The 24,723-nt window shown below is 46.9% G+C and overlaps 1 long non-coding RNA gene across 1 annotated transcript in view; it reads left to right on the top strand.

The window, feature by feature from the left end:
• LOC127006316 (uncharacterized) overlaps positions 1-24,723 on the top strand; it is a 286,097-nt gene that overhangs the window by 248,530 nt on the left and 12,844 nt on the right. The window contains exon 7 of the long non-coding RNA XR_007759468.1: positions 3,922-4,050. This is a non-coding gene — a long non-coding RNA (uncharacterized LOC127006316). The remainder of the gene's footprint in view (positions 1-3,921; positions 4,051-24,723) is intronic.

The following is a 24,723-nucleotide window of genomic DNA, read 5'->3' as shown; positions in this document are numbered from 1 at the left end:
CCGACGGAGTTTTCTCGTAACAAAGAAGCCCCGACCAATTTCCTGTCGTGATTCTTCTGTCCTCCTCCTCCTCCTCTGCCTAGCGCTCGTCTTCCTCCTCCTCCTCCTCCTCCCCTGTCCTTCCTCTTCATCCCCCTCCTCCTCCTCTTCCTCCTCCTCCGAACACCTGACCGCGGTTCCTTTGCGGACCGCGGGTGATAGGGGACTTGTAACAGGTGAAATGACCGCGGGAATCGTCATTATCGTTTATTATTATTATTATTATTATTATTATTATTATTATTATTATTATTATTATTATTATTATTATTATTATTATTATTATTATTATTATTATTATTATTATTATTATTATTATTATTATTATTATTATCGTTACTGATGTTGTCGTTGAATCTGTTAGTTAATGTTGCTGTTCCTTTTTTTTTTTTTTTTTGCTCTGTTGTTAGTGGCGGTTGTAGCAGTATAACAATAGTCGTAGTGGTTGTAGTAAGAGTAGCGGTAGTAACATCATCATCATCATCATCATCATCATCATCATGTTTCTTGTGGTCATGTTGGCGTGGTGACTGTGGTGGTGGTGGTGGCGGTAAGGTAGTGGGGTGTTGTGGTGGTGGTGGTGGCGGTAAGGTAGTGGGGTGTTGTGGTGGTGGTGGTGGCGGTAAGGTAGTGGGGTGTTGTGGTGGTGGTGGCGGTAAGGTAGTGGGGTGTTGTGGTGGTGGTGGTGGCGGTAAGGTAGTGGGGTGTTGTGGTGGTGGTGGTGGCGGTAAGGTAGTGGGGTGTTGTGGTGGTGGTGGTGGCGGTAAGGTAGTGGGGTGTTGTGGTGGTGGTGGTGGCGGTAAGGTAGTGGGGTGTTGTGGTGGTGGTGGCGGCGGTGATGGCAGAGGGTGTCTTGCTTCTCCATGGATCCTGCTGGTAACCTCCCTTTCGTAAGCAGCTAAATGGACGTCCAATAAAGTAACGTCTAATTAAAACGAAAACCTGACCTGAAACTCTACACTGAAGGTAATCTGAAGGGCTGCCTGAAGAAAAGGGTTGTAAGCGAGGCGTAACAGATCCATCACAACATTTACCCTTGTCAGCGGTACTCAACTGTCTACTTTTCAATTAACATGAGTTTTGGTAATACTGCCACATCGCACCAAAAAAATAAAGAGAGAAATATAGCTACATCGTAAAGTGAGGATGCACGTTCACTGAAAACTGGCTATACTGTTAACGTCAAATAAATTAATGTTTCGGAAGATAAATCAATTTGCGGTAAACAGAAGCCCTTACACCTGGTTGACAATGTGCTTGAAGATCGTTAACCTGAACATAACCAGCGAAACGAGTAATGACGGGGAATTAGTTACGAGCCAAAAGAAGGTTAATGATCAGGAAAATCACCCGCGGCCGACAAATTGGTTGAAGAGGGTAGCGAAGTCATTAAAGGCTACTAATTTTTGGAAGGTCGGGAAACATTTTAATGGCCGATGAAACGACTAACGACCATGAAACACGCCAGATACCATAAGACTCATTAGACACCTGTAAACTCCTTCCTTATTAGATGGTCCTGACAAGGCAGACGCTAATGGGTGAAATGTGTACAGCATGACAAGGGGAGAGAAACAGAGGAGAAACCCGTGAATCCAGGTGGGGCGAAGATGATTGATGACACTTAAGACTGTTACGTTTCAGGCCTTCGGTGAAAATAGAAAATATGGGAAGAATGATAAGTTATGTGTTAAAGGCCAGAGGATTAAAGGGAAGATTTAATTAAAGGATAGACTGTGCAGGGAAGGAGAGGGTCTTTGAAGGGCTGTTTTGGAAGGCTTATTAAATCTTTACGTGATTAAATGAGAGAGAGAGAGTGGAACAAAGACTATTTTCAACGTAACACCCCCATTATTTTGGCAGTTTCTTCTCTCAAACATAATCTGAGGCCTTCCAGTGCTATCCTGTTCTGTGCTTTAGTTTGTCTGCGTTCCCCCTGGTGTCTTGGTGCTGCCCCGGGGACGTGTTCGCTTCGTGCTGGCCGCTGAGTGATCACGTTACGGACGTGTTCCGCTGGTACTTCTGGGCAAGGTAAAGAGAAGGGGTCTAGTCTCTTTACCTTGCTTCTGGGAACGAACGGACTAACGCGGGCTTCATTAATACGGTAATTGTGGGTGATGCTCTTCCAGCGGTTAATTTCGGTGGATTTTGATTAATCTTTTTTTTAACCTGGTAGCTGCGGGGATCATGTTTCTTAAAGGCCCCTCTAAGCGAGAAAAAAGAAAAAAAATCACCCCTCACACAAACCATTTCATAATATATATCAACGCATTTGTGATCAGTTTATGCATCATCTTTTTTGGGGGTTTACATCATGGCACAAATTTGGCCCGTCGCTGCTACAGGGTTAATGTGATTCTGTATGTTGAGCGTTGAAGCGCAGCTGTTGGAGAATGTTAACTTCTTCTATATGGTGGAGACTAGAGATGAGCACTGAGGCCACGCGCAGCTATAGCGTATGCCCCCAACTTTACCTCTACGCACTTGTTCGATCAGACTGACAGCAATAAAGTAATAAAACTGCTTAATACCATTCAACTGACTCAGAATTCGTTTTTGTTTCTTTATAAGTTCGTCGTGAACATCTGGATAAATCACCATTGCATTCGCTATTAATAAACTTTTATTTTTTATTCTCGGTGTGGACTAATACGCAAGTACACACATACGCAGAGTTTCCCGCATACCGAGAGCTTTTTCAGTGCATCTTCCATAACTTTTGTGTATAACTTTTTCTATCCCGTGAGCTTTCCTTTCACGATTCCTTATTTATATCCACTTTTTTCATTTTTTCCCTCATAACTCCTGCACAAGCTTTCTACTCTGGAAGCTCTCTTAGTTTTGCGGTACTGAGGACGCTGAAACACCTCTTCCCGCGGCCAGGGCGTGACTGACACATGTATAGGCCGATGGTGCATGACGGGGCACGGTAACGCAGACCCACCGAAAGTCAGACACGGAACGATAAACCACCAGAGGCACCATTACGAGCAGCACTGTGGATGGAACTCAGTTTAGAGGAGCTCTATCTCGTGCAATCCACTCCGGGGCATTGCGCTTGAGAGTGTTCATATTATCCCTGAGAGGCGAGTGATCGTAAATCTGGAGATCGTGAATTACGGTAAGTGAAGTCATCAAGGTGGATGTGTCCGGCGAGGGGGAGAGCGGCGGGCGTGGGCGAGGCGGACGCGTTCCCACGCCGGCCTGGCCTTGAGGGGCTCGTTCTGGTGCGCGGATCGTCCTCATCTGTGTGATCAGCGGAGACCGAGAAACGTGAGAAGTTCATGGTTAGACGTAACTGGCTCACTCGGATAAGCGTGCGCGCGTACACACACACACACACACACACACACACACACACACACACACACACACACACACACACACACACACACACACACACACACACACACACACACACACACACACACACACACACTCACTCACTCACTCACTCACACACACACACACACACACACACACACACACACACACACACACACACACACACACTGTCTCTGTTCTTTCATCCTTTTTACTGGTAACCGGTAAATTCTAGAGCAGCCTTCCTTCGTCTGTCTGTTCTCTTAACTACTTGAACGCTTTCAAGAGGGGTTATAAAGACACTTCGCAGATATAAATTAATGAATCCTTTGACATCAATTGTTATATTTTTTGCAGAAGCAGGATTTTACGGGTATTTTTGTTTGGTTTGTCCTTGGCTGACCCCTGAACGTAACAAATAACACAACATAGACGGGAACGAAAGGAATAAATGTTTTCTGAGCACAATTTTTTTTCTTTATATTATGCACCGAGTTTTGTATATTTTTTTTCAATAATACAGAACTCAGTGTGACTTCAAAGTATTTCCACTCGCAGGAGTGCCTCGGAGCGAAGGAACTCGGGCACGTTGGGAGCCCCGCGAGGCATGAGGCCGGGGTCGTGGGGTGACGCCTCTTGCCGATGGACAGAGCTCGGCTCGGCGTGAATGGCGGCGTCCACTGTAAGGTAAGGGTACCAGGCCAGATTAATTGGGGGGTGGGTTATTTCTCGAGTTATGACTTCAAATAAGAAAACTATTATATTTTTGCTTCCTTTTTCATATATAGTTTACTGAGAGATGATGTAGACTCGGTTATTTCTTGCACTTGAAGATTTAGGTTCGTTTTCCTCGTAACAGGCTGCAAACCCCTTGTCATGCCGCGGAAGTGAGTGTTAGTCACTCAGGAGGCTCTGGGAATGACAATTTTAGGAACACGACATTTGCCTTTTTACTGATCACAGAATATACGACAGCGTGTGATAAAATCTCGTTTTTTCATAATTGTAGCGATTTATATCTTGAGAGAACTGATATACTGAATTACCTTGTTATATTCGAACTTGGCACCTAGTCACTCAGAGGTGAACAGTGTCGAATCAATAACTCAGTGACATGTTTTTGTCAGAAATTTTAGTTGGACGACAAAGTGCTCTAAGTCTGTTAAATTTTTTGTGGATATTCTTTTTAATGTAGACGACTCAAAAATTTATGGTGTGCCTAGTAACCGTAAGTTTTATGTCGTATTGAATGATACTATCATTCAATACACTGAAACGTTCGCTCTTCATCATTAAGAACAGAACACCCGCACAGCTCAGCGCTGAGGCACCAAACCCTCCGTCTTACTCGAGCGGCGAACAGCGTGGCTGAGCTCGAACTCCCAGGCTCCGCATCACCTAGTGGTCCGTGAGCCCTTTTTGTACTGCAGAGTGGGCCCCTTGCGTCATGGTACTGGCAGGAACTTATGCATCATTATTTTAAAGCAAGTGTACTTTCAATTGATATCCATGTACTCCTGGCAGAGCGGTGGCAGAGACACGGTGGGGTTCCCAGGGTACTTTGGGTTTGTCAGCAGCGAAATCACGTCCGCAGGTCATTGAGGTGACGGGACGGGCCGCCGCGGCTGATCTGCATGCATTAAGCCGCCCCGACTGTCCCTGTAGCGTCGCCACCGCCGCCGCCCTCACCTCCCCGCACGCCGCCCTCCACTCCACCTCCATTACACTTGTCAAATCAACGTCAGAGCTAAAAACCACGCCGACAACTTCCCTCTTATTTGGAACCCTTTTAAGCAGCCGGACTGAACGACACAGGTGGCCGCGAGGACTTGGCTACCGCTGTTATCGCTCCATCGAGGCTCTGAGTCACCCATAACACTCGCCATGACGGCCCCGCCACTGATAACCATCGGTGGCGGCGTAATTTAATCTCCTCAGATATAAAGCTGATGGCGTCCCCCACAGATCATTGTCTCGATGGGCAGCTGGAGGTTGTAAATCCCAGCAGACCCACGCGGTAGCTCCTTCATAGGGGGCACGGCGGCTCTGAGGGGGGCGAGAAGGAATGGAAAGGGTAGGGTTGGCAGGGAAGGGTCCGAGGGAGGAACGCCATCGGGAGGAGCCTTCGCCTCTCCCCACGTGATATCGTCTCATCTTGCAGTGACCAAAGGGAGGCGCGACACATTGCCTCGCTGATTTACTGTTCGCGGGACGAGGACAAACAACGACCTGTAGACCGAACCCGCCCGTGATGGAGGGGCCGAGAGAAGGTAAGATGACGGCGTAGAGGAAGAAAACGAGGCAGAAAGAGAAGAAGCGAAAAAAAAGGAGCAATGACAGGAATAAGAATAAGAGAAGGAAGACAGAAAGTAAAGAGAAGGAAAAGGACGAGGAGGAGGAGCAGGAGAGAGATTTAGGTTCCAGGGATAAGCGGCGAGATTGTGAGAGAAGGGAGGTGGAGATGCAGAGCCGAGCTGAAAACGAAATCGTAAATCGTTCGCGGCTTTTCATGGTCTTTTGTAGCTGTTAAACGTGTTCTTCGGCCATAATTTGTGTAGAGTTGGCTGCACACACACGAGCGGCGCTGCGGCTGCTCATATACTACCCACGGGGGGGGGGAGAGAGAGAGAACTATTGGTTTGAGTTTTTTTTCACCTGAACTCACTTTTGTACCACAGAAAACGTCAGCGAAACTTTTTTTTTCTTTCTGCAAGCTGGATTCTTTACTGAAGGTCCTCACTCATTTCTCTTATGGCTGTCTGCGTATGTGTAAGTGTCTGTCTCTAGGTCCATCTGGTCTTGTCTGTATGTCGAATGTGTTTTTTTCTGTCTGTTTGTCTGTATGCCTGTTTGTCTATCTGTCCTGGTCTCTCTCTCTCTCTCTCTCTCTCTCTCTCTCTCTCTCTCTCTCTCTCTCTCTCTCTCTCTCTCTCTCTCTCTCTCTCTCTCTCTCTCTCTCTCTCTCTCTCTCTCTCTCTCTCTCTCTCTCTCTCTCTCTCTCTCTCTCTCTCTCTCTCTCTCTCTCTCTCTCTCTCTCTCTCTCTCTCGCACATAGTCATCACCCTCATCATAACTTGTCTACTGCCACTCTAAGGTCGCTGAAGGTCGTGAGGTTGTTGAGTTGTAGGAAGGCAGGGGAGGGGAGCATCACGTCCCTTGTCTCCCCACGGCGCCTCTCCACCAGCTGCCGCACGATGAGCCGCGCCGCCCCTCAGCCAAGTGGTCTCGAAGCCCGGGCACCCTCTCCGGCGTCATGCAGCAGCACAGCGATGGCATAAGTAGGCTCTCAAGGTGAAGACTTTTTTTCGATTCGGCTGACAGAACGGCTGAGGCTGTTTGGAAAGTAGTCCCCTTACATTATTTACTCTCTTTTTTCTTGAAAGTGAAAAGATAACGATGTGATGGACAACAGAGATGTGTTGTGTTTGGAGGCTTGGAAGGAAAGGATGACGTAGGTTTTAGTACTTTAGGAATACGCCCTCACTAGCGATAATAAAAATACGGCTTAAGCAGGTTAGGTCTGTACGAGGTAATGGACTTCAAACGTCGTCATGCATAGCCGTACTCTGCGTTGCTGAGTTAAGGACTGGTGCTGCTACTGATGCCGTTTCTTCCATCGATCAAAATGCTTTTCATCTTTACGACACTGATGATTTTCCATAGCATAGCAAAATCGCCATGAAGTCGAGTGCAGTAATGGTGTCGCTCTCATGTGACTTTGCTTATGTTGCGGCCTGGACCTGGTACTTATTCACGTTAGTGGACAACAAAGAACTCTTGACTGAGTACTGCGGTTTCTTTTTCGGACGGTTTTTCAGTCATTAATTTTATGTCTTTTCATCTGTGTTCGTTCCTGCCTAAGTAAGAAAAGGAAGGTGTAATTTGAAGTCGGCAAATTTCAAGAAAAAAATAAAATGAAAGTGGGCCGGTCATGTCATTTGTGGACGTGACAGTCGAAAAACAGTTACGATTATTCCGGGAAAACAGACTGGAAACGAGAAGAGACAAGAAGACTGCCCGAGTGAGGTGACTAGACAAACAACAGACAGCGAGGAGTTGCAAAAGCTAAAGGAAGTATTAGATGATGATGATGATGATGACAATGACGTTGATGATGGTGATAATATAATGAAGATGATGATGTTTTTATTGGTGGCTTCGATGAAGTTAGACGTGGTGTTAACATGTCGCCCCTCAGGTAACGAGCCTTGAGAAGGATCGAAGTTATCTGCTTGACACTCCTCTCACCGTGTAACGAAAAATTACTAATATTTGTTCTAGACGCAGACACCGTTGCCAGATTGTCGTACTCAGAGCTTAGTATTTACCGGTTTCTGACGCCTAACTATTGCCAAGAAACATCAGGAATTAGCTATTTTAACGATAATTATAAGTGAATCTCCTTATTGGGGTCCACGAGACAGTTTTTGGGTCGGAAGTCGGTTAATATAAGAGGCTGAGTAAGACAATCTGGCAACTTTGGACGCAGAAGAAAATACAAACTGAGTAAGAACATTAAAATTACATGATAATAATAATACAAAGGAAAAGAGCGGGAGCAAAAACAGTTCCACAATTCCACTATATCTGATCTGGGAAATGAAGACGAAAGGAAAAAAAAAGATAATGTTGCTTTATTTTTCCACTTAGGCGACTTTTTAGTAGTTTTTTATTGCGCTTTTCTGTGTCCAGTCGTGAGAAACAGTAATCGAAAAATGAGGTTGTGGTTGATAGTGTACCCGTGATTGTATTGGTGGTGATGTCGGCATGTTTTGGATTCTTGACTCGGATCGATGTTTGAGGCGTTGACTGGCCCGGCCTGTGACTTGGTGCTTGCATCTGCTAAGTTAACATCATCGAATATTTTTCTCATGTCTCTCTCTCATTCTTTCCCTCCTTCGGCATATTTTTTGCTAAACGGTATTCTCTACTTTTCTCACAAGTTATACACCATGAAATATTAAACTTATATACACTGAACGTATACAATGCTACTCCATTGTTATTTTTTTTTTCTTGTATGTTCATAATACATGGACGACGAGGAGCTTTGCTGCTTTCATTGTCCCTCTCAAACCAGCTGTTTCCCCCCGACACACAAACCAATAACTCAGTGAGGACTCGAGGCCTCGCCAGGCAAACCTTTCTCCGCCTCGTAGGTTGCCGTAATCTACTCGTAACAGCAACTCCTTAACCCCGCAGCGGCCGCGACCTTGCCGCGCACATCCCCGGAGATGGTACAAGATAGCGGTTGGCCTGGCCAGTATTCCGGACCTGTTTATATGACAATCGGTGATGCTCCGCGGCCGCCGCAAGATGCCTCCCGCGATAGCAGGCAACCTTGAGTCCATAAATCGCCTAATGAGCTGCGGGACCCTGCTCAGGTATGTTCCCTCATGAATATCATCACCCTCTGTTGTTTATGCCACCGAGTGCGTGCGTGCGTGCGTGTATGCGTGATACCGTACTTGTTTGTGTGTAGGAGAACTGGCGTCTTTTCGTTGAATTGTTGCTAGTTGTGAGCTTTGCTAATCCTTTGGCTTGTCTTACTAAGCCAGTTCAGTTTCCATCTTCTGAACGATGACTCAGTTCAGGATATTGATGGTGTGTGTGTGTGTGTGTGTGTGTGTGTGTGTGTGTGTGTGTGTGTGTGTGTGTGTGTCTCTATATATATATATATATATATATATATATATATATATATATATATATATATTATATATATATATATATATATATATATATATATATATATATATATATATATATATATATATATATATATATATATATATATATATGTTTGACTTAAGTGGCCAAGAAGCGTGCAAGTGGTTGTTAGTATTTCGCCCGTTTTTAAACAAAAATACTTGGCCCAGGAAGCAATGTTTTCCGTGTGCAACTTCCGAGATTGATCCGACCGAGGTTGAACAGCTCGAACCCTTTTTTGCTCCACTCCATAGGGGTAGGCGGTAGCTGAGTGGTTAGCGTGCCGGTCTAGCATTCACGGCGCCATGGACAACGTCGGTTCGAATCCCCACGCTACCACCTGGGATTTTTCAGTCACCGCCGAGTGGCCTAAGACTACCCACATGCTGTCCAGAAGACCACCTATCAACGGACTCTAGAAAAACCGTCCAGGTGAATCAAGAATGAGTTCCGAGGCAGCATGAACCCACCAGAACTGGCGCCACAATAAAAACTTGCCTGTGCAATGACGGGCTTGGGCCGACCCCCAGGCCCCTGAAGACAGCCTACCGGCGCTACAGGCCGAAATATATATATATATATATATATATATATATATATATATATATATATATATATATATATATATATATATATATATATATATATATATATATATATATAAAACCTCGGTGACGGCTGCGGCCGCCTTGATGTGGCCACCGGAATGTAGGGTTTTGCCGGGAACACACTCAAAGTACGAGGTAGAAGTCAAAGTAATAAAATGATAACACACACACACACACACACACACACACACACCTAACAATCTCTATCTCTCTATCTCTCTCTCTCTCTCTCTCTCTCTCTCTCTCTCTCTCTCTCTCTCTCTCTCTCTCTCTCTCTCTCTCTCTCAATATAATGAACTACGTGTTTGCTCCTCTGGCCTCGAGAGGTTCTTGCACGTGACACAGAATCTAATTATGATGGGACAGCCACACACACACACACACACACACACACACACACACACACACACACACACACACACACACACACACAGGTACAACTAAAGAAAAAACAATCGGTAAAAACACACGCCGTATCCCCTCTAGCCAGAAAATGTTTAGTCATATTTTACAGTCATTTTAGCAACCAATTTTTCTGTCCACTTCGACGTCGCTGTGTTGTTGTGTTCTTAGACATAAGAAACACCGCAATGAGGCAATCAGGTCTTCGCTTTTTAATCTAAGAGGCAGATGGTCAGGTTTCTTTTGCACAAGTATATATATATATATATATATATATATATATATATATATATATATATATATATATATATATATATATATATATATATATAATATAATTTTTTTGTTCGTCGGAGGTGTTGCGCGGCCATACTGTGGAGTCGGGGTGTCGAGGAGGCGAGTGTTTGCGATAGAGCTTATAAGGAGTGGTCAATATTATGGGAAGCTCTTGGACAGAACTGATACGAGAAATAAAAGTGAGCATGTGATGTTTGCCGGGAATAATATTAATGGTGACGATGTTGTTTGAGAAATACCTACCTATTGTGTGTGTGTGTGTGTGTGTGTGTGTGTGTGTGTGTGTGTGTGTGTGTTGTTCAATTTATTGCGCACAGAGGCGTCAAACCATTACTTAATTAACATCAAGGGTAGGCGGTGGCTGAGTGGTAGCGTGCTGGGCCCACATTCACCGCGTGATGGACGAAGCGAGTTCGAATCCCCACGCTAACACCTCGGATTTTTCAGTCACCGCCGAGTAGCTTAAAACTACCCACATGCTGTCCTGAAGACTACCCATCAACCCGGACTCAAGAGGAAACGGTCCAAGTGAATCAAGAATGAGTTCCGGGGGGCAACATGAGCCAAAAGAAGATGGCGCCACTATAAACACCTGCCTGCGCCAATACGGGCTGGGGCCGACTACCATCCAGGCCCCTCAAGCAAGCCTACCGGCGCTACAGGCGTAGACGTAAAAAAAAAAAAAAAAAAAAAAAAATTGAGAAATACAACAAATAAACTGGTGCAGATGATTAACAACTGAAACAGAAACAACTGCAAGTAAAGTATTGCATACATTACAGAATAAAAATAGTCAAATAATTAGTAAAAGTAGACAGTTAAGTTAACAGTCTTTGGAGAAATACGAAGACCGGCGAATTAGTTCCCTCCAAAACGAGGGTAACGAACGAGAAGCTCATCCAAGTTTTCTTGTGTCAGCAGATGACGACATATATCGACTAGTGGCTGTCCCCGAGGCAGTCAGTAATCCTTCGACCTCAGGGCAGTGCAGGCAATAGTGTTTCAGCGTATTGTTGATGGGAGAGTGACACAGGAGGCAAGAGGTGAAGTGGGGAGCGTCCTCCAGCCCGGCGACATGCCATTCTGGCCTGTAGCCCAGGCGTAACCCGGCTGCTACCACATGGCGGAGATGGCTGCCTGCTGTGCCTCCACCAAGGTAGCAATGGTGGCCTCAGTTTTAGCCTGACTGGCAGCCATGCTCAAAATGCGGGCCACCATAGAGTCCAGCCGTGACTCAAGGTCGGCACAGTGTGTCATCAGTTTCTCCACTGCGTTGCGGAGGGCCAGGACCTGTGGAGAGGGAGCCGTTGAGACGCTAGGTCGAGGTGGTGGCCGGCCTGGCTGAGTGGACGGCGGTGTAGGCGTGTCCCTACGCCTGGCACAACCATGCCAGACGCTCACACCAGGCTCGTGGCAACGAGGGCAACGCCAGTTCGTGACGACTTCAGTAGGTGGAGGTGGGGGCCGAGATGTGGGGTCCACCGTGTCAGGGAGTGGAGGTAGCGGGGCAGGTGTGAGAGTCATGACCCCCGCCACACCACCCACACCTGTCATGGGCCAAGCAGTAGCGAGAGATGTGCCCAACAGCCCAATACTTGTAGCACGTCGGCCTGTCACTGTCCAGTTTACGTACCTCACAGGGCGGGAAAAACGGAATAAAGCTGAAGGCAATAGAGGTGGGTGGCGGGTCCTGTATAGTCCATGTCACAACTATCCTGCTGATGGGCTTGCCGTCCTGATATAAGCGACGTGCAGAGTAAACCCCGTTCATTGCCTTGCTGAGGGCAGGGTCGACACCAACCGGGTAACGGGTGATGAGGTACGATGGTAGTTTGCGGGGCCTTTCAGGAGTCTTGCGGGTTGGTTAAGTCGTAAGGCAATAAACTCCCCCTGCTCTGCACTTGCAACAATATCCGGTTGCTTCCGGGAGATGTATATGAAACGTGAGGTCACAGCTGACATCTTGACCTCCGCCAGGGTTGGCTCAAGTTGGTAGGTGCGGTTCACTTCCGCCAGCCACCGTAACTTCACATCCACCGTCGGATTGCCTTCGAACACTAGTTTGACATACTCAGTCCGGGGTGCGAACGCTGGAAGGGAGGTCCTATGAGAAGTGGGTACCATGTCATTGGTGTTACACCCAGGGACGTTACCTTCCCTCAGACGGGAGAATTTGGCGACCGGTGACTGGAATTCCCCGCTACTGTTGTGTACGTCATCCACGGGTCTGTTGGAAGAGGAGGAGGAGGAAGCATCCATGGGTGCACCGCCAATGGTCGTTACCCCTCTCGTCCTCCTCGCTCAACCCAAGGTCGTCCTCCAAAACCGATTGGGGTACCCCATAGGGTACTGATAGGGTACGCCATGGTGCACTGTCCTCTAACCCCAGCAGGGACAGCAGAAGAATAGAAGTCGTGCAACGAAGGATTTTTTTTTTTTTTTTTTTTTTTTTTACAGCTACGGAGACAGTTCAAGGGCGTAAAGAAAAATATATGAAAAAGCCCGCTACTCACTGCTCCTGAATGGAGATCAAAGGAGTGTCCAAAAGAGAGGTCAATTTCGGGAGGAGAGGTGTCCTGATACCCTCCTCATGAAAGAGTTCAAGTCGTAGGCAGGAGGAAATACAGATTAAGGAAGATTGTTCCAGAGTTTACCAGCGTGAGGGATGAAAGAGTGAAGATGCTGGTTAACTCTTGCATAAGGGGTTTGGACAGTATAGGGATGAGCATGAGTAAAAACACGTGTGCAGCGGGGCCGCGGGAGGGGAGGAGGCATGCAGTTAGCAAGTTCAGAAGAGCAGTCAGCGTGGAAATATCGATAGAAGATAGAAAGAGAGGCAACAAGGCGGCGGAATTTGAGAGGTAGAAGACTATCAGTATGAGGAGGAGAGTTGATGAGACGAAGAGCCTTTGACTCCACTCTGTCAAGGAGAGGTGTGTGAGTGCCTCCCCCCCTCCACACACACACACATGAGATGCATACTCCATACGAGGGCGGACAAGGCTCCTGTAAATGGATAGCAACTGTGCAGGGGAGAAGAACTGGCGGAGACGGTACAGAGCGCCCAGCCTAGAGGAAGCTGATTTAATAAGAGATGAGATATGAAGTTTCCAGTTGAGATTTTGAGTTAAGGATAGACCGAGAATGTTTAGTGTTGAAGAAAGTGATAGCTGAGTGTTGTCGAAGAATAGGGGATAGTTGTTTGGAAGATTGTGTGGAGTGGATAGGTGGAGAAACTGTGTTTTTGAGGCGTTGAAGGACACCAGGTTCCTCTTGCCCCAATCGGAAATAATAGTAAGGGCTGAGGCTAAGCGTTCTGTTGCCTCCAGCCTTGAATCGTTAAGTTCCTGTAAGGTGGGTCTTCTATTAAAAGAAGTTGAGTTATGCAGAGTGGAATCATCGGCGTAAGAATGGATAGGACAGTTCGTTTTGGAAAGAAGATCATCAGTGAACAACAGAAAGAGAGTGGGAAATAGGACAGAACCCTGTGGGACACCACTGTTAATAGGTTTAGGGGAAGAACAGTGACCGTCCACCACAGCAGAAATAGAACGGTCAGAAAGGAAACTGGAGATAAAGGTACAGAGAGAAGGATAGAAACCGTAGAAGGGTAGTTTGGAAAGCAAAGATTTGTGCCAGACCCTATCAAAAGCTTTTGATATGTCCAGCGCAATAGCAAAGGTTTCACCGAAACGGCTAAAAGAGGATGACCAGGAGTCAGTTAGGAAGGCAAGGAGATCACCAGTAGAACGCCCCTTGCGGAACCTATACTGGCGATCAGATAGAAGGTTAAAAGTGGATAGGTGCTTTTGAATCTTCCGATTAAGGATTGATTCAAAAGCTTTAGATAGGCAGGAAAGTAAAGCTATAGGGCGGTAGTTTGAGGGATTGGAACGGTCACCCTTCTTAGGCACAGGCTATACAAAGGCATACTTCCAGCAGGAAGGAAAGGTAGATGTTGATATTCAGAGACGAAAGAGTTTGACCAGGCAGGGTGTCAGCACGGAAGCACAGTTTTTAAGGACAATAGGAGGCACTCCATCAGGTCCATAAGCCTTCTGAGAGTTGAGGCCAGAGAGGGCATAGAAAACATCATTTGGAAGAAATTTAATAACTAGCTGAGAAGCAGGTGAGAGCTGACGTGCATTCACCACCACGTCTCCGCAGAGACTGTTTGTGTGTGTGTGTGTGTGTGTGTGTGTGTGTGTTCATGCTGCCCCCCGGAGCTCGTTCTTTATTCACTTGGACGCTTTCCTCTAGAGTCCGGGTTGAAGGGTGGTCTTCAGGACAACATGTGGGTAGTTTTAAGCCACTCGGCGGTGACTGAAAAGTCCCAGGTGATAGCAGCGATTCAAACCCGCGTCGTCCATCACGCGGTGAATGCTGAGCCCGCACACTAACCATTTAGTGTGTGTGTGTATGTGTGTGTGTGTGTGTGTGTGTGTGTGTGTGCGCTTCCTAAATCTTCATAATTTTACTTGCTCGGATCAGTCTATTCAATGACTTTATCTCTATACCCATGTCTATTTATTTTTCTATCTATTTAAAGCAAAGCGAGCAAACCTGATGATTCAGTCTCTTCGAACACACGTGAAGCTTCTTATACTTAAACCTTCTCATCGTCCCCGGTCTATGTATGCTATCGTACTCCCTACACTCTTCCCTCAAGCTACGGAGGTGATGTGAAGCCTACGACCTAGATGCATCCGTCCAACCCGCCTCGTCCCCGTAAAAGCCTCGCGTCCCACGTGTCGAGCATCCCCTCTTGTGGACTCGAGACCTGCCTTTGCACATTCAGCTATATGCCCCGTGCGTGATGAACTATCGGGCCAGTAGAGGGACGCGCTTTGTTGAAGGTGTCACTTGCGAGTGGAGCCAGTGAGTGCGCGCCCGTCTAAGCGTTCCCTGTGAAAAGGTTGAACCGAGACGAATGAGCCGTTCACATGGTCCGTCTTGTGATGTAGGTCAGAGAGCTTGAGGTCCGGGGGAAGACGGTGGTAACTAAGGTGCATGGGAGCGACGGTGTGGTCGTGAAGGTGTGAGAGTAAATGGTGTGTGTGGGGTGGGGTGGGAGGATCTGTGTGTGTGTGTGTGTGTGTGTGTGTGTGTGTGTGTGTGTGTGTGTAAGAGCAGTGCTACAGGGACACGTGCGCGCGTAGGGACACGTACTCCGGGGTCGTGCTGGGATCTGGGCACGTCTGTATGCGGGCGTGGCCGTGGCGGCGCGTCGACGAGACACTCTCCAGGTGATAAATATGAACGGTGGGACGAACTGAGCAAACCCCGCGAGAGGGCTGGACTCAAACACATGAATATGCATGGCCGACTTCCCGCGCGCAGCCAGGCTAATGTCGACGTATAAGACTCGCTCACAAACACACGCCGGATCTATAAACCAACGGCGAGCCCCGGCAGATGGCTCGTGTGTTTGTCTTGCCTTAATGAGAGCATGGTGAAAATCGAAGCAGCTTAAGGTGGAGGCCGAGGAGAGTGGCGCCCCGCCACTCTCCTCGGCAACTCACTCCTGCTAGTCTAGCTTTTCTCAAGAACTAGTTTTTCCTCTATCACATTGGTGTCTTTTAATATACTGATGCCTTTTTCTTTTACATTTTACAATTTATTAACATGCTTTTCTTCTTCCAAGGATCGTGGTAGGTGTTTTCATAGACTTTCTAATGTTAGCCATAATTCAATGTTTAGCAGCGCCTTGGGCCACCACGTTGTGGCCGCGGGAGGCGCCTCGCCGCTGTCCATCACCGTCCAGTGTTGCCAACGCCACTAAAAACTTACCGCAGACTCCTGCGGGATGCGGGGGTCAGTATCTGGTAGGTCAAGAGGATGATGAGTAGATTGTTTAGCTTAGGCCCGAGGTGTGGAGCGGCGGGCGGGGCGGCGGCTCAGCGGTGGCGTTGGGGCCGAGGAGGCCACCTCGGCCCCTTGGCGGGGCTGACCGCGGGTACGGCGGGCCGGGCAGGGGGGAAGGGGGGAGATTCTTATCGTCTGATGTATTACTTGGGTGACAGAAATCACGGGTTATTATTTACAAAAAAGAAGAAATGATGAAGATAATCTTCGCCTCCACGTCACATGCGGCAGAGGCGACAAGGGACGGCCTTGTGTGTGTGTGTGTGTGTGTGTGTGTGTGTGTGTGTGTGTGTGTGTGTGTGTGTGTGTGTGTGTGTGTGTGTGTGTGTGCCTGCATTCGTACGCGTGTATGTAATTAATAAATAAATGAATATATATATATATATATATATATATATATATATATACATATATATATCATGGATTGATTAAGCTGTGCCTTAAAACCACCCAGTTTTTATATTCCTGCAATATTGTATATTTTTTGTGTTCCTTTCTTGCCTAAAATCTGCCTTTCACTTGATCATTGCCAAACGATTCCCTTTGTCTGTCGTGGCTCTTCTTCCCATCGTCCTTCCCCTTTCCTCCCATTTTTCCTCCATTCTCACACTTATTCCCCCACAGCGATCTGATAGCCCCGGCCAGCTAGTCCCCGAGGCTTCGTGACCCGCCGCGGAAAACCAGTCTCACTTTCATTCGCTGTATTTTACTTGTGACTAATTGCGTTAAAACTTTTCCTCGCTTGTTGAGATTACTTCCAGAAAGCTGTGAAAATGTGTGCATGCGTGCCTGCGTGCCTGTGTGTGTGTGTGTGTGTGTGTGTGTGTGTGTGTGTGTGTGTGTGTGTGTGTGTGTGTGTGTGTGTGTGTGTGTGTGTGTGTGTGTGTGAGATCGTATGTTTAGTTTTTATTACTTTGCCTCATCCGTGTAGAGCAGGTTGTGAAGGTTTTTAGAGTCGCACTTGAACTTGTATCGTTAAACATTTCTTCTCGGCACTTCTACCTCTCTTTACCAAATATTTTACTCTCTGATTTACTCCTCCGTCGTGTAATATTCGGGTATTAAATCGCACCCTGTTTTTTTTCTGTTAATCTATTTTATATTTTGCTGGTTAGTTTTCTTTTTATCTGTTCTCTGTTTTCTTTTGCTCTCTCCCTCTCAGCAGATCAACCTGAGATACCCTTGCGTTCCTCTTCTTGCGTGATCTTATTGAATCCTTTCGAGTGTATTTCCCACGCGAGGCAACCGTCGGCGGGGAAATGTAAAGCAGTTCGTCCCTCGGTGGATCTTCGGCGTCAGTCCGGGTGATGCATGAGGTCCTCTTAATGGGTTGGGGGTGCCGTCACTGTGGATCCCGATGGCCTGGATGAGATGGCCGTCTTGTCAGGGAGGAGAGTTTCAGGTATGTTTGGTGTATTTATCACGGTGCGTCGTCTGCTTTTTCTCTTCGTTCCTTCTTCCCTTCCTTTTGTGTTGCTGCTCTCCGGGTCTCAGGCTTGTCGTTCTCTTGTTGTTATTCTGTCGTTTCTATCGTTTCAGTCTTATGGTTTTCGAGCATCAGAAGTAGTGGTATAGCATTTTGTTGTTTTGCTTCACTTTATATAAAAAATCGAAGATGCTAATGACCTTTCACTGCGAATAACGAACATGTATAGGAGTCGATACGCATGAAGAACGTTTATCATCTATAGTTTTAGTTCGGAAGGTGTTTATAGCTCAGCGGTTAGCTTTGTTATTTTTTTGTTACTTTTGACCCTTCTTGACATGTGTACCTTGGGATTCAGAACGGTGCGATAATGGCTCTTCTTTTGTTTCCTTTGTTCGTTCATTCTTCCTTTCCGTGTCTCCTCCTTCTCTCTTCTTCCTCTCTTCCTCCCACACCGATGCCCACCCGCTCCAGGCCTGCCATCAGCACTCCATCATGAGGCGACGACACCTTGGGATAACACACACACACACACACACACACACACACACACACACACACACACACACACACACACACACACACACACACACACACACACACGGTGTCTCTCTCTCTCTCTCTCTCTCTCTCTCTCTCTCTCTCTCTCTCTCTCTCTCTCTCTCTCTCTCTCTCTCTCTCTCTCTCTCTCTCTCTCTCTCTCTCTCTCTCTCTCTCTCATACGTGAATGCATATGATAAGGTGATCAGATAGCAGGCGTGCCGAGGCCAGCCAGGACGGATCTGCTGTGAGAGACTGCAGGCACATGGCTCGGAGGGCGACGGGCCACCTTGTTGATCAGTATCTGGCCTAAGAGAAAGATCCCAGATAGGGCGTTGATTACTGGCGGCCCGGCGGGAGAAATATCTGTCATTATCGATGATTCAATTTCTCGATCCAGTGAAAATGAAACTGTCGGGGTTTCGTGGAGCGACACTTGCCATCGTAAATGAGGTTCATATATAGCGTGTGACGCATCGCCTGGCTGGCGCTATAACATCACTCTTCCGAACACTACCACTTGGACCATCAATTGGTGGGTCTTGCTAAGTTTTTACCAGTGTAAATCATGGGAAGACGTCCCTACACAGATGTCTTCATGAGGAGGACGCGGACCAAGGTGTCCCTCTTCGCCCCGCGCGGCGCTAAATCGCACCTGACATGGCCTTGTGCCGCCGCCCAACCCTTATTCCCGCAATTATTAACGAGGTGTGTACAAGGCCTCCCAAATTGGGTATGATATCAGAAGAAATGAAGACATGATTGCCACTTCTGCAGCTCTGGGGAGCGATTTAGTAACCTCTAAGAGTGACGGCTCTGCATCCTCGCCCCGGGACCATGGGACGAAGGGGATATAGTCGTACCAGAAAATGACAGCTTTATAAAATCAATACAGGAACGCGAAGCAGATAGGACGATAAAGTAAGTTGGTCCAAAGTCCATTATCTTTCCCCTGGTCGCCCTACGCTCAACAAGCAAACAATTTGCAGTACACGAAAGTGGCGTGCTTGTCAGACGGAATTTATTTCTTGAGGTTGACTCAGTGAGGGAAGACTGAGCCTGAGGCGCCACGCATGATTCAGGAATAGCTGACTCTGTGTGTGTGTGTGTGTGTGTGTGTGTGTGTGTGTGTGTGTGTGTGTGTCTGTATGTGTGTGTGTGTGTGTGTGTGTGTGTGTGTGTGTGTGTGTTTGTGTGCGCTAGTATGTGAGGTTCCAGCCGTACCCAAAGATCCGCCACCAGAGCTCTAAGCTCTTTCGAGGAATGCGCTGGCAGGGAATCGCGAGTTAAATGAGTGGTCAGACCATGGTGAATTACACACACACACACACACACACACACACACACACACACAGGGAGCAGCAGGTGTGTGGGGGTCGCGGTAGTCAGGTGTGCCGCGGCGAGCTCCCAAAGTGCCGCTAATTAGCACCTGTAGACGTGCCGGTGGTGGCGGTGCCGGAAGCTGTGTGGGGTGACGAGGAGCGGGTGGTCAGTATTCGCGGCGCGGCGCGGCGGGGACGAGTGATGTGAGCATGTAAATCTGTTTCATATGCACTAATGATCATCGGTTCTGCGCCGCCGCCAGGTGTCTACAGGAGAGACTGCTTTGCGATAAGGTAATTGTATGTTGTAGCATATAACTGTTTCTTTGGTGCTACATCTCCAAATGTTTACTGTTTTGGCTCCGTTACTCTACAGCGAAACTCAGGCGGCGGCGCTAAATGTCAATAGTAAATTATTCTTTGGAGGATGAAATTTAGTATATTACTTTTTCTTTGCTACCATCACTTACACGTGCTCAGTTTTAGCCCATTTATTCATCAGAAAATCATATTGTGAGAGCAAAGTATCGAAGTGAATATTGCATAATGGAGGTTCATATTCCTCCTGACAGTATTTGAACTCCATAACTGTCCCCTTCTTCATCATTATCCTCTCGTTTATTTTCTTTAAGTTCATCGCGTCAAGGTTTCGTGTTTCATTGGCAAGGATCCTGTATTTTCCGACGCGGTTGTTGCAGTGGTTAGCGGTGCAGGTTTTTGCATGTTGACGTGATGGCCTCAATCAGCACGTATATAGAAGATTAAGGTTAGGTAAGAGGCACCGCAAGATTGCCAAAAATCCCAAAATTGTTGTGCAAATATAGCGTGATTGCTCTTATAATGTGTCAGGATGTGTACGTTCGACCTTTCCTTTTTTATTAAACGATGTCCTTATTTCATACTTTTTTATATAATCTACACCTTGCGCATTTCCTTTTTCCTGCGACTTAAATGCTTTACAAAGAAAGCATAAAGACACCTTATATCTGAATTCGATCAATGCCTTTCACCGCTTTCCTCTTTTGAAGCAGCCTGCTGTGGCCTTTTTTAAAATTAGTTTTGCGCTTCATCCTGTCATATGTGCCGTGGAAAAATAGTTTCTTATGAGTCCGTGATGAAAAGGAAAGGAAAAAAACAGTTGATATCTGCATACACTATTTACAATATATTTTTTTACATCGTTCCGATGATCGACGCAGACTTCATGCCCACCTGACGGTCGTTACTAAAAGAGCAATGCACGGGGATGATATTTTTAACTGTAAAGTTTTAGTCACTGCGCTGGGTGCCTGCAAACCTGACCATCTCACACTGGCAGCAGCGCAGCGCCGCGCCGCGCCCCTCGCTCCCCACCCATGCTCCGCGGCCCCGCGGTAACCGCCAGTAATCTTATGCAATGACCCGTAATGGGGGGAGTGTGGCGGGTAATTGATATGATCTCGTGTTTATGTGACGCTAAGTGACTGCACTCGGCGGCTCCCACACAGCACAGTTCCGCCAGAAGGACTGACGCTGATTTTTGCCAGCGAGTGACGCCATCACCTGCGACAGCAGCATCAATTCAGCGCTCATGAGTGGATGCTGTACTCGCCGCCGAACGACTGATAATTGTACACTTTGAGACAATACATAACAAATCCATTATGAATGTGGCACAAAAAAATTCTAACCAACTTTATATTCACTTAAAAGCAACAAAAAAATCGTTTCCATACAAATTATGAAACCTTGCATTCTTCTATGCGTTCAAGCTATTTTTTCTTCCCGTTTGGTTCCAGAAGTGAGACAGAGGGCCACGTTGGACCCTCTGTGGCCGCTCTTTCTCCGGGGCGTGGGTCCTAGTGGCTATATTTCACACCATCCTTTGTCTTAATGTATTATTAAGTTTAATCGACCTGATGGATGTCGGTTGGGCAGAGCGAACCTAATGTGATGGCCGAAGAGAGAGTATTGGGGAGGGGGAGGGAGAGAGTGGAGAAGGAAGGGAGGTGAGGAGAGTCTGATGGGAAGAGAGGGAAGGCCTGAGGGGAGTACAGGAGGGACGGAGGGTGGAAAGACAGCAACGGGGTGAAGAGTGTTGGCATGACGGTGTTGCAGCCAGTCTCACACCCCCTCAGGGACCTGCATGGACGCTCTAAGGATGCACGAGGTTCTTCTGTTGTGCCTCTCGTCGCCTCAGAGGTTGTCGTCATCGCCGCCGTCATCGTCGTTGCTTTCAGGGGTTTCATTACACTTTGTCGTTCTCAATGTTGTAGTTATTTGTTGTTTTCTTTTTTTTCTGCTTTATCTTCTTCCTATTCTCCTTAGTTTCCTCTCCGTATTCCTCCCTTCACCTTCCTCCTCTCTCTCTTCGTCTTCGTCGTCCTCTTCTTCCTCCAACTTTTCCTCCTCTTCTTCCTCCAACTTTTCCTCTTCCTCCTCTTCTTCCTCCAACTTTTCCTCTTCCTCCTCCAACTTCTCCTCTTCCTCCTCCAACTTTTACTCTTCCTCCTCTTTCTCCTCCCCTTTGTCTCATTTCAAAATTAAATACTCAACATGAAACACATTACTGTCGTCTTCCATTACAAGAACTCTCTCTCTCTCTCTCTCTCTCTCTCTCTCTCTCTCTCTCTCTCTCTCTCTCTCTCGCTCTCTCTCTCTCTCTCTCTCTCTCTCTCTCTCTCTCTCTCTCTCTCTCTCTCTCTCTCTCTCTCTCTCTCTCTCTCTCTCTCTCTCTCTCTCTCTCTCTCTCTCTCTCTCTCTCTCTCTCTCTCTCTCTCTCTCTCTCACACACACACACACACACACACACACACACACTTCTTCCCTACCTTCCCACCCACCCCTTCAACACTGACCTCAACAATCTCTGAGGTGCTAAATTCCTCCGCTTGTTAATTTCGAAACGTCAGGTGCTGAAACGCAGGGAGTGAGGACGACAGTGTAGCAATGTGTGCCGGAGTGTCTTGATGGTGATGAGAGGGCGTTGAAAGTGAGGGTTTTGCAGGCAGGTGGAGGTGTGGGATATAACCGAGGGAGGAGGACGAGGAGTGAGGAGGTGTGGAGGATGTGAGAAGGAGGCTGTGTAACTGTGATGAGGGAGGAGCTGCTGCCGCTGTGAAAGTGTTTTGACCATTGCGAAGGGAGAAAAAAAGAGAAAAGAATAGTGTGGTCGAAGAACTGACATTTAAGCCCATGAAGGCGAGTCTCTGGGATGAGGATTCTCTCTTTAGACGATCTTTGGTGCTTGACGTGGTAGTGGTGGGGGTGGAGGAGGGTAGATGGTGTGGTGGTGGAGGTGGTGGTAGGAGGGGTAGGGGGGTGGTGGTGATGGTTGTGGTGGTGGTTTCAAAAGGTTGAGTACTTTGGGTCAAACGAGATCTTGAGAGAGAGAGAGAGAGAGAGAGAGAGAGGCTGGTGGGTGGTTATTATTGCTATTATCTTTACAGTTATCTTTCCTATTTTTCAACTTGATCGTCATCCTCGTTGTCATTATCACTTTTTATTTATGACGTCTTTTGTTTCTTCCTCCTCTTCTTGTCAGTCAATGTTTTGTTTCCTCTCATTCTGTTTGTTTTATTCTCTCTCTCTCTCTCTCTCTCTCTCTCTCTCTCTCTCTCTCTCTCTCTCTCTCTCTCTCTCTCTCTCTCTCTCTCTCTCTCTCTCTCTCTCTCACACACACACACACACACACACACACACACACACACACACACAAGAAGGGTTCAGGTGAGATGATCGGAATGGGCAGGAGACGAGTGAGGCGAGGTGGACAGCGTGGGACAGCATGGCGGCCATCAGTATGCATAATGGCTCCCAATTTATCCCTTAATTGGAAAGGTAATTAAGATCTCAGCGTGATACAGGGATGCTGAGGACGGCGATCAATCAGCAGTGTGGCTGGCCTACCTTAATAAGAATAATGAGCACAAGGACTCAAGTAATGGCCTGTTTACAAATCATTATCCTCGTAGCCAAAGCGAAGGCGTTTTATGAATAGGAAGTCAATCAGTTGGTCGTGTTAGGGACGAGACCAAGGCTGTGACTCAGGGTCCATTAGGAATTTTGTAAAAAGTTATTCCATTAAAAGTGAGCAGAAGCTGGTCTTGAAGATGAAGCTAAAAGGGGAATTGTTCAGTACGTGAAGTAGAAAGATGAAAAGCTGCATAAATGTGTGTGGTGGCGAGGGAACGCTCAGTGCTCAGGCCTGGAGGAAAAAGTGAAACCATAATATCCTCTTCTGGCGCCTGAAGACACAGTATTTTTTTCCAGAAGAATATGTGCATAATCAGGAAGTTATTCGTGACGAGGGTAAATAAATCTGCTCGCTTGGAAGAACGACCCCTCAAAAGATGCAGGGACCATTCGGATTCACAGAAGCGCGGCGCCGGAGCGGAGCTGTCAGCTATTAGGAAGTTAGCGCCAGTGTGATTGTCCACTTATAGAGGAAAAGCTGCCACTTGGCTGTAAAATAATTAGCGAAGTATGGGCTCGTTACAGCGATATATGTGTGTGTGTGTGTGTGTGTAAATATATATATATATATATATATATATATATATATATATATATATAGATATATATATATATATATATATATATATATATATATATATATATATACATATATATATATATATATATAGGATCGAGTAAATAATGGTCATCAGTCCGATCCTGAAATTAAATTATCTGAAAGTGTGACCACTTTAACTTTTTTGTCGGCTTGGGTCAAGTGGGATGCCAGGATGTGTGGCGAGGCGTGGAGGCGACGCGACAGGACTAGGATAAAAGGTTTTTTTTCTAGGAATCGCGGATCCTCCTCCGGCCAGCAGCCTCCGGAGAGGAGAAAGGAAGGCTCGGGTAGAGGGAGCAGAAGGTGACGGGACTGAACCATTAGCGTCACAGGTGTGTACTTTTCTATTAATCAACTCCGTTTTCATTGTATATACTAACAAAGCAAACGCGACACACACACACACACACACACACACACACAGACACACCAAATGACACTCCACACCAGTGACTCAGCTCCCCGCTAATCCCTCTAAATGCACACAGCAGGTAAGAGAAATGGCTCCTGTCCAGCCCGTGGTGTCTTACTTACCTGGATGTTGTCTTTGGGGGCGAGAGGCAGGTGAGGAGGAGAAAGAAATTGAAGAAGAGGGACATGCGAAGGAAGAGGAGACGGAGAGGGTGGAGATCTAAG

Source organism: Eriocheir sinensis, chromosome 3 (genome assembly GCF_024679095.1).
Source record: "Eriocheir sinensis breed Jianghai 21 chromosome 3, ASM2467909v1, whole genome shotgun sequence".
In the NCBI taxonomy this organism is placed as follows: domain Eukaryota; kingdom Metazoa; phylum Arthropoda; class Malacostraca; order Decapoda; family Varunidae; genus Eriocheir; species Eriocheir sinensis.
This window is presented reverse-complemented; position numbering and strand designations above follow the sequence as displayed.